Raw genomic sequence first — 11073 nt, forward strand, 5'->3', positions numbered from 1 at the left:
TAAAATAAATAAATAAATACAAAATCAATTCCCTTCTCCCAAAGCAACACAGAACAAGCAGTGGTGCATGAGATATGAACAGCTTTCTAATTAACGTGAATCTCTACTTTTTGAACATTTTAAGGCAGTATAGTCTGCAACAATTACTCTTTAAAAACAGTCTCTGTTTTGTGATGACTTATGGTCTGCTCTCAGAAGGTAAAAAGTTAAACAAACATTCTCTTAATTGTGCCCAAGATTAGCACACTAATTAAAAAAATCTAGTTCTCCTCCGGAGCGTCTATTTTTATTTTCCAATTTTTAGCCTTCCACAAAGAACACAGACTGTTCTGTATGTGTCCTCTTTAAAATTTCTTGTGTTACAGATGAATCAGTTAGTGAAGAATTCATGACTCATTCCTACAAAAAAATTTCTTGAACTTCCCCACCTATGTGGCCTGAGGATCATACCCCTACTGACTTATCTCCTAGCGAACTTTGTCATTTCTTCAGCAAGACGTTCTTAATTTTCTTTTTGATATTGCATCCATGAGGACCTTGTTACTGACTTGTTGCTGAAATCATAGAATCATAGAATCACAGGGTTGTAAGGGACCTCTGGAAATCATCTAGTCCAACCCCCCATGCCCCATGGAAGGCATGATCAAACTCAAGATTTCTAGCATTACAGCCTCTGACTACAAGGACAGCTGGTATGTATCATGGGTAATCATATATTCTGTTGTACAAAGTATTAGAGGTAGTTTTAATCTGAGAAACAGTGTGTATCTCAGTAATGGTATTAATTGCAGATGGTTGGATATTTGATTTCAAGTTTATGCTTTTCAAGCTCACTGCAAATGAAATGGAGAAGGCAAAAAATTGAACAAGGCTACATGGTCAGTGATTTCCATTCCGTGCTGAATCAAATGGTTTACATCTACCAAGGCAGTTTCAGGGGGAAGGAGAAAGAATGGAGGTGGGCAGAAGGCTGATCTCAAAGTGCAATGTAGCAGAATTGCGATAAGATGGTTTGATAGAGCAAAGATGCTAGTGAAAGAAGGCAGGAAAAAAATAAAGGCTTCAGTCTTGAGATTCTGAATCCCTGAAATTCCTGCTAGCATTGGTTGCCAGACTGCAGACTACAAGGGCAGAAAGGATAAATGCCATGTGTAAGTGTTGTGGAAAACAGTATAAGATTGTTTATGCTCAAACTAGGCAATTTTTCTGAAACGTATCTGTATCAACAGACCCATAAAAATAACTAAGGGAGGGAGAAGTGGAATTACTTGCACTTAAAGATCCTAAAGTGACTTGTCCAGATTGTCTTTTGATCATAATAGTTTTTTCTCTTTTTGCTTCATAGTAACATGTGATGCACACTGTCCTTTGAAGGATGCTTTACTTACCCTTTTGTACTACTACCGAACCCCAGTTTTACTCAGCATATTAAAAGAAATGTCCAAGTGGTGATACATACATTTGTATTTCCCTACAATATCTTCTCCTTCTTCTGCTTTGCCCCTGCGCTATTCAGCATTCTTTCCCATTTTTCATTCTATTGCCAACAGATAGTTCTGCAGGCTATTTAGTGATTTTGCCATCATTGCTGTGCTGAATGCGAATTTCAGAAAATCTATTTAAAAGAAAAATAAGAAGTGTTTTGGACATTCAAGAGCAATAGGAAATGCTCTGGGCAGCAATCAGAAAGCCTGCCTAAAAATAAATAGTTTAGCCTTATGCATATATTGTCCATATTTCCACCTTTACAGTATAGGTTCAGAGTCCCAAACTTAACTTTCAAACAATCCAGTGCTCTCTGCAGTCTGGGAGACATTTACAGACATTTCCTTTTCTAGTGATCAGGATGGTTCGATACAGTCAGAAAGACATTCCCCATTCTGTTTACTGGGTCACAATGTTACTGAATGTCCCATAACTTTTAAACATAAGGAATTCAAGGACACTGTAGAATAATTTGATGATTTAATAATCTTCATTCTGATAAAAACCAGCATTTGGTACCTTGGTACAATGTAAAGTTACAGTAGTTAAAACAGCAGAATGTAATTCGGTGTTTTCTCTTTGCAATGGAAAAGATTTTTTTCCTTTTTTTTTTCTGGTAAATTGTCTCAGTTGTCCTTATAAACTTAAAACAGTTAATACACCAAGCCAACCTGGTCTGCCCTGTGTTCTGACACTTAGATGATTCTTATATTGAGAAGTCATGAGAAGATCCTTGTTAAGAAATAATCCGTCCATGATGATGCCACCATCTGCTGTCCAGGGAGAAGGGAGAGCAATGAAAATGAGAAAAAGCAAAATTTCAGACTCCCTTACTTGGGTGCAGACTCACTCCAACGATCCACAGATCTTATTCAGGCATCTGGCAGGGACTTGGCAGCTTTGCAGTTGTGGGAAGTGAAAAATGATCGTAGTTAAACTTACGCTTAGCATTCTCTTATTTTTTGCGAAGATAGTAAAATAGTAACGTGGTACCCGCTTGCGGGCATGCATCTATGTATAGCTTTAGGTGGCCCCTCCAGAGCACTTACAAACTGCTTAGAACATCGTGCATGGGCGAACTTTAGTGCTAGTGAATTTGGGTTTGATCTAAACTCCCACTCCCTCAGCTGTTTCTGAAGACTTGGTGCACTGTGTTCTTTTTCCTTCTCTGAATGGTACTATGCAGTACTAGTAGTAGCACCATGAGTTACTATTACCTCATGCTATATTAAATATCCATTTACTTTTTTCTTTGCGGTGAAATGATGATAGAATTTCTTTACCGCATTAGTCTCTTCACTGCCTATATATGCTCTTGTAGAGCAGTTGTGCAAAGCTGATTGAGTAGGCTCTCAAATACAAGAGAGTAGGAAAATGCTCTTCTGTCCTCCCCCTCTCCCACCCCAGTTACTTGCCTGTTGTTTCTGGGGTTTTGCCCTTGGTCAGTCTTCTGTGCGATCTGGGAGGAGCACTGCCATGCAAGCTGATCATTCCCTCCTTCCTCTGCCTAAGTCGCTTCCTTCCTTTTTCTTTTTAAAAACTTCTTGCCCTGTTCCAATTGTGAGACAAGCTGGAGCTCCTGAAGTACAAAGCAAAACTGTTTACCAACAGCTGGGATTTTTTGGGACTGATTAGATGGTGTGTCTACCAGACAACCTACCCCAACTGGAGACGGTGGTTTTATGCCTGATCAAAAAGTAAACCACTGCAGAGAATATTCATCTTCTAGACAGAGCTCCTGTAGAGAGATAAATATATGTAACTTTATTCTTTCTTTTCATTGGAATCTACGTAATATCAAGACACCAGCTAGTACATGATGCATTCCAATATTTTATTGTTCATGTGCCATTGCTTGCTCGTCTGGCTTTCATCATCATAGTCAAGGCATTGGTGGGACTCTTGAAGCTGCCTGTATAGAGGCATGGACGCATGCAGCTACCTTATCTTCTTTTATTTTGGTCATTTTATTCCCTATCTGAAAATTCCACTACATCCAAAATAGATAAATAAAAGGGATCAAGTTCTTTTGCTCCTCACGCACTCCTTACAACTTCCCTCTTCTCAGATCTGACAGGCTGTTGGCAGTTTTGTACCCATCTGTATTTCCCTTCTGCCTCCACCTCCTCACCATCTATTCCTAAACACTGTTTTCTCTTTCACAAGGTGCAGCATGAAATTAATTGCAGACTGCTGGGTAGTAGGTCTAAACTGGCTTAGACCCCTATAATCTCACTTTCCTTCCTTCACCCTTCAGTCCAGCCCTCTCTCCACTCCTTCTTTACAGCCATTTTTCTTAGATGACAAGATAGTGCTTGGAAGAGAGTTTAGTCGTTTGTAAGAAGTGTATTACACAGAGCAATGCCAACGCAATACAGAGGAAAAACTACTTATATGACCTCATTATAAAGAATTTTACCATAACTCTTGAATTTATGCAAAGCTCTTCGTTAAAATTCTGCATCCTGTTTCTTCTTGGTTCTGCATCCCCTCTCTTTCAGTTGTAGCCTCTTGATTTTGGTATGTTTGCTCCTATTAGGCTACCAGGCAGCCTGCGTGAAGTACCTGCTTTTGCTGCCCAGACGGTAGCACATGGAAATATTTAGGTCCAAGCCCTACTATCAGCTTATTTACTAAGTGATCTGGTTATTGTGCTAAAGTGTGCATGACTCCCTGCCTGAATGAATGAAAATGGTCACCCTTAACAGGGAGCACTTGAGTAATCAATGGCCCTCTCAGACCCGAGTGCCATTCATCAGATGGATCCTGGAGCTCTTCAGTCTCTGTCATTTCATGGTAAAGTTACTAATGACTGGATCAGACATAACTTGTTTGGTGAAAACGGATGGGCAGGTTGTGTGTAAATATACCTTTCCTTGTCTTGTTTGCCTCTGGTTTAGACAGAAACTTCTGGAGAACCAAGGATCCATTGCCTAAACCCATTGTGCAGGCCTGTACCAACACTTGCTGATATAAGTTACAGCTTCTCAAGTTCTAGGGAGGGGTCACTTCTATCACACCAGAGTCATCGTAACGTAATGCAGCTTTCCAGAATGCAGCCCTTTTCTTGAAGGACAGGAAGTGGAGCTTCCAAATAATGGATGTTTTCATTTTCCAGCTATCTTGTGTTCTTGCTTGTTTGCACCTACTCAGCCTGTCAACTGCATTTTTGTTAAAGAAGCAAAGTCCTTTTGTCATTGGTCTCACTCTTGGATTTAGCCACTGACTTAACAGTGAAATGACAAGAGGTTCCCTTTGTCTAACGATGCACCTTTTCATTTGTACTGAGAGAGCTAAAGGAACATAACTCTTCAGAGCAATAACGAAACTCAGTGCTTTTTCCCCTTCTAAATTGTTTCTCAAAAAGGCATTGAAACTCATCTGCCACAAGCGAGGCATTGCCCCTGTCATCCGATAGGGAGAGCCAAAGAGCTTCTTTGCTGACCCCAACGGTTGCATTTTAATTTTTTTTTTTTATATTATACATCTGAAAGTTTAATATTAGAGCCGTTATTTGGCATGTAGAGCTGTGATTATTCTTTTCTCAGTTTTCCTGGTGGCTTGATGGTTTTGTTTGTGCAAAGCTGGCTACCTTAGAGCAGCTATTCCTGGGTAATTTTATCTTGGGCAATGGCCTAGATCCTTCAAAAGCTTATCTCTTCTGCCTCATGCAATTGCTTGTTATGGTTTATGCAAATAGTGATGTAATCCTATTCCTCTATAATTCTACACTGATTAAGGTGAGTGTTCCTTCCCTTTCTTAAAGGTGTCATCATAAATTTGTGTGCTTTGATTCATTAATTCTTCTGTTTTGTGTTTCAATATGATGGCAGCATTCTCATTTTTCTTTTTAATGGTGTGATGAAGGGGTCACCCTTCTTGTTTTCTCTTTCTCTTTACCCAAGTGCTTTATTGTTATCACACAACTCTTATTTATAGACACCTCTAACTGGTAACTTGTATTTCTACAGTGACTGCAGCACAGTGATATGGTTTCTATGCTTTGGCAAAGAGGACAGCTTTTCCAAAATAACTGAATATTTTTAGCTGGCCAACGTTTGTTATCTGATGCCATATAGAACACAGTAATTAAGTATTTAGTGCTCTTATGCACTAAATTAAACTGACTAACAAATCTAGCTTTAAGAGAGAGTTTTCACTGAGGGTGTATTAGCAAGAAGTATCCGTAAGGTAGGGGGAAATGCAATCAAAAGTACACGGCAGGTAACCAAGGTGTGGAAAACTATGTTTGGTTCTACATTCTGTAAGTGAAAGATTACTGTTTTGATCTAAACAGCTGTTTTGTCATTTGTATTTATTCTAATTCCTAGATATTTTTAAAGGAAAAAGGAGAAGCAAATTCCACAAATGCAACCGTAACCAGCCCACATGTTACCAGGATGGCTTGGGACACAGGCTACCACGATGTGAACTCAAATAGAGGCATATGCATCAGCTTCAGGCTGGAGCAATCCAGACAAACATTGTTCCCCCTTGCCAATAGACTGCACGCTGCAAGGCAGCAGTAGTGTGCTGTATTTTGTGAACTCCGGCCTCTTGTTTCTCTCTGTTGCTGTTTCCAGAATGGGAGTATAGGCTCCAAAGTGAATTCCAATATTCAGTCAGCTGGAAAAGGTGAAAACCGAACTTGCTGCTTTCTCTTCTTCATCCCAAAACATTACCTGATTTGGCAAGGTCATGATTACTGAACTCAGTAATCATATTTCCTTGTGTGTTATATACTGACAGTATCAAGTACACTCGTAACCTCTGAGCATCAAGTATACTTCTCCCTCTTCTCCCACTTTTCCTCTGGATCACTAGGTGTTCTTTAGGAATAATGGATATTTACCGCACGAGAAATACTCTGAGATTATGCTTTTGCACAGACTGGCAAACCCCATTAAGTTCTTTATTACAGATTCTGTCTGTCAAGAAAAATCTCCCTCTCAATAGAAAATGAATTTTGTTATAATAAGAAAGTATTTCCATTAAGAAATAATATTAATTATTAAATTATTATGAGGCTCCCAACTATCTCTCATTTCTGCTTTTCTGGTTTGGAATAGTTGAATTAGTAACATTTTCAAGTCTGAATCTTTCTCGTTGTTGTTGGAGAGTATTCTATACCATGTATCTACATATAATATTTACCTGATGAATCAAGGAATGTGACAGGTACCATTCACCTTGGAATATCTTACTCATTTTGTCAACTAATCTGGTTTCTGGAATGTTTCCTAATAATTTCCCCACCTGAATAGCTTAACATGAAATTTGAGTTTTGCCAGGGTTTGATTCTTAGCTAACTCCTGACAGACCAAACCTTTAGTCTTTTCCTTTCCCCCAAGATCATAGATTTTCTGCAACTAGCTGGCATCATTCTAGCTAGGCTGGTAACAGTTGTCTGTGTTGTGCTATAAATTCAGAGTTCAGTGTTGATGGCCCATGAGAGAAGGCTGTGTGAAATACAGCTCTTTTGACCATTCTCAAGATTTCTAGCTTTTAATACAGGCAAAACCACTATTTCAATGTAAGTAGTTGTATGCACTGTATAATTCATATCTTTCCCTTTTGAAAATTCTATTTTAACTAGCCATAAATGTGCATTTCTTGAATAATTTAAAAGCAGAATGTTTAAGAATGGATGTGATGATAGTCTCCTCACTGTAACTGAGCAAAGGCTAGTACTAGTCTGAGTTTAGCCTTCATAATGCTAATATTTGCCTTTCTGATAGACTGCTGGAACATGCAGTTTTGTTATCATTAGCAGAGATTTTCTTCAGATCTTTCAGGACAAAGTTCTCTTTTTTTGACGCTATTCTTGAGCTTTCAAGTAGTTCAACATGTTCTATGTAAAAACAGCCCAATCTTCTGAAGTTGCCAAATTAGTGATATTAATGAGCTCCCATTTTTAACTATTAATGGCTTCCTGTATAAAAGAATTACACTTACTGCAGTCGCAAAGTGCTAATGGTTGAAACTAAAGGTTATCAACTCATCGTTACAGCTGTTTGCTGTTTATTTTAGTCTCCTGCTACTCTGATAAAGGGGAACCCAAACTTGAACATTCCTTACCTGCTAAAATGTATGTATCTTGTTCAGACAAGATCTTTTTATTTAAACTGGGTTATGTAATAAGAGTTCATGGCTGAGTGTTAAAAAATAGAACTCCATTCTATTTATGCTGTGATATGTATGAGGAAGAAAAACCTCCTCCCCGCCTGTGTTTGGCAGGATAGCAGATAGAGGCTTTCTTAGCCAAAGATCAGAACAGGTAAATAGTTTCCATTTGTACATGTACATACAGATATTATCTTGCAAGACTTGAAAGCCACTGACAGGAGACACATGATGGAATGACTTTCTTCTTCTGCCTGAGCCATGTGGAAAAACTTGCATTGCTGCTCTGCTGCGCAAATAAATCGCTATCTCAAAACCTGCGTGGCTTAGAAGCACAGAAGTGACTCAAAACAACCCATCAGTGACATCCAAATAGTCATGTTTGTAAGTAAATATAATTCACACCTCTAGAATAAACAGAAAATCTGTTCTTTTCAGTGTTGGAGGACAGCATCAAAACCGGTTTTAAAAGATACTGAGTATAATTTAAAGTGATGCTGTCAGGTTAAACAACTTGGGTCTTTCTCCCTGTCATATGTGTGAATTTAGGATCATTTGAAAGGAGTTGCTACTCTGGTGCAAATAAAATGACAGTCATACTCTATCATATGTAAATATTAAACTGAACAGGTTTTAAATTCCCATTGGTTGGGAAGCAGAGTAATTCTGTAACTTCAGTGAAGTTACACTGAATTTATACTAACATAATAAGGAGGCCCTTGGTCTCCTATCTTCCCTTAAGTACGCTGTGCAGCATTTTAATGTTGCTCAGGAATTAACAGAAATGTCAATCATGCTTTAGTGGAGCCTAAAAATACTTTCTAGTCAAATGGATTGTCACGGAAATACTGAAAATGTAAAAGGACACAGAATTCTGATTTTTATACTTGGCTGCGTGGCCATGCTCATGTATGAAGACACTGTCTTGAAAAGTGACATACTGATTGAAACAGAATACAATTTATTATCCTAGAGACGATAATAATATTCTTTGACATAGGCACTGTGTAAATAAGGACGTAGATTGAAAATTTTTTGTAAGTGATTAGTAAATTTGAATAATTTAGATGTCGGTGACCGAAGCTGAAACCCTAAATAAGGTCCAAACTGTCTCTGAGCAGCCAAAATTGCCAGTAGTTTCTATAAATCTTGGCTATTCTGAACCTGAGGTGATATCGAAGGAACGTGAAATTACTTAAAATAATTCTGCATTAGATTCTGTATCAAAGATGGGTATTGTCTGCTTGAAGGTCTATGCTGCCTCCTTACAGAACATTTAAGGAGAACATAAATGTAATATATTATCTCTCTCATTATGGAAAACGAGATTTCTTGTGTGCTGCTTCTACCAACATCAGTTAGTCATCTCGTTTCCTTACTTTCTACTGAAGTGTAATATAGAGATAGTTTATACTATTCTGCCACAAAATAATACAGATGTTTTCTTGGGTACATGGTTTAAAATACATATTACGGGTCAGAAGTGGCCATGTTGTCTGTAAAACTTCTGTTAGAAAAAAAGATTTAATAATACTTGTGGCTCTAGTTATGTAGATACAGCAGTGGATACTTACCTAATTATCTTTACATAGAATCATAGAATCTTCATGGTTGGAAAGGACCTTTGAGATCATCGAGTCCAACCAAACAACCTACAATCTCTGCCCTTCAGAGCATGCCCTGAAGTCCACATCTAGACGTTTCTTAAACACCTCTAGGGATGGTGACTCCACCACCTCCCTGGGCAGGCTGTTCCAGTGCCTGACCACTCTTTCAGTAAAGTAATTCTTCCTAATATCTAATCTAAACCTCCCCTGACGCAACTTCAGAACATTTCCTCTGGTCCTGTCATTATTCACCTGGGAGAAGAGGCCAACACCCCCCTCTCTCCAGCCTCCTTTCAGGTAGTTGTAGAGGGCAATGAGGTCTCCCCTCAGCCTCCTCTTCTCCAGGCTAACCATGCCCAGCTCCCTCAGCCTCTCCTCATGTGACCTGGTCTCCAGACCCCTCACCAGCCTGGTAGCTCTCCTCTGGACACGGTCCAGCGCTTCAATGTCCCTCTTGTACAGAGGGGCCCAGAACTGAACACAGCACTCGAGGTGACGCCTCACCAGTGCCGAGTACAGAGGCACGGTCACTTCCCTACTCCTGCTGGCTACGCTGTTCCTGGTACAAGCCAGGATGCTGTTGGCCTTCTTGGCCACCTGGGCACACTGCTGGCTCACGTTAAGCTGGCCGCCCACCAGCACCCCCAGGTCCTTTTCTGCCGGGCAGCTTTCCAGCCACTCTTCCCCAAGCCTGTAGCGCTGCTTGGGGTTGTTGTGACCGAAATGCAGGACCCGGCACTTGGCCTTATTAAACCTCATACAGTTGGCCTTGGCCCATCGATCCAGCCTGTTCAGGTCCCTCTGTAGACCCTTCCTACCCTCAAGGAGATCAACACTCCCACCTAGTTTGGTGTCATCTGCAAACTTACTGAGGGTGCACTCAATCCCTTCACCCAGATCATTGATAAAGATATTAAACAAAACCGGCCCCAAAACTGAACCCTGAGGGACACCACTGGTGACCAGCGGCCAAGAGGATTTTACCCCATTAATCACAACTCTCTGGGCACGACCATCCAGCCAGTTTTTAACCCAGCGAAGAGTACACTTGTCTATGCCATGATTTGCCAGCTTCTCCAGGAGAATGCTATGGGGGACGGTGTCAAAGGCCTTATCAAAATCCAGATAGACAATGTCCACAGCCTTCCCCGCATCCAGAAGGCGGGTCACATGGTCATAGAAAGAGATCAGGTTGGTTAAGCAGGACCTCCCTTTCCTAAATCCATGCTGGCTGGCCCTGATCCCTTGGCTGCCCTGCACTTGCCGTGAGAACTCACTCAAGATGATCCTCTCCATGATCTTTCCTGGTACTGAGGTCAGGCTGACAGGCCTGCAGTTCCCCGGATCCTCCTTCCGACCCTTCTTGTAGATGGGTGTCACATTAGCCACCCTCCAGTCATCCGCTACCTGCCCTGTTGGCCAAGACTGTTGATAAATGATGGGGAGAGGCTTGGTGAGCTCTCCTGCCAGCTCCCTGAATACTCTTGGATGAATCCCATCCGACCCCATAGACTTATGTATGTCTACGTGCAGAACCAGATCATTGACTACTTCCTCCTGGATTATGGGTGGGTTGTTCTGCTCTCCATCCTTATCTTCCAGCTCAGGAGATGGAACACCCTGGGGATAGCAGGTCTGACTATTGAAGACGGAGGCAAAGAAGGCATTAAGTATCTCAGCCTTCTCCTCGTCATTCACATAATTAGATGTGAATTAGTCTCTTTAAAATTGCTTCAGTTGTTTCATAGATTGTTTAACGTTTGTGTGTGTCTCTTTTTTTTCTTGTGTCTGTGAATTATAAAACTCTTCCAGATACATATCTGGTACCTGCTTAGCTCTTACACCGCTCTGCATGCTT

This window comes from Larus michahellis, chromosome 2 (assembly GCF_964199755.1).
Source record: "Larus michahellis chromosome 2, bLarMic1.1, whole genome shotgun sequence".
In the NCBI taxonomy this organism is placed as follows: domain Eukaryota; kingdom Metazoa; phylum Chordata; class Aves; order Charadriiformes; family Laridae; genus Larus; species Larus michahellis.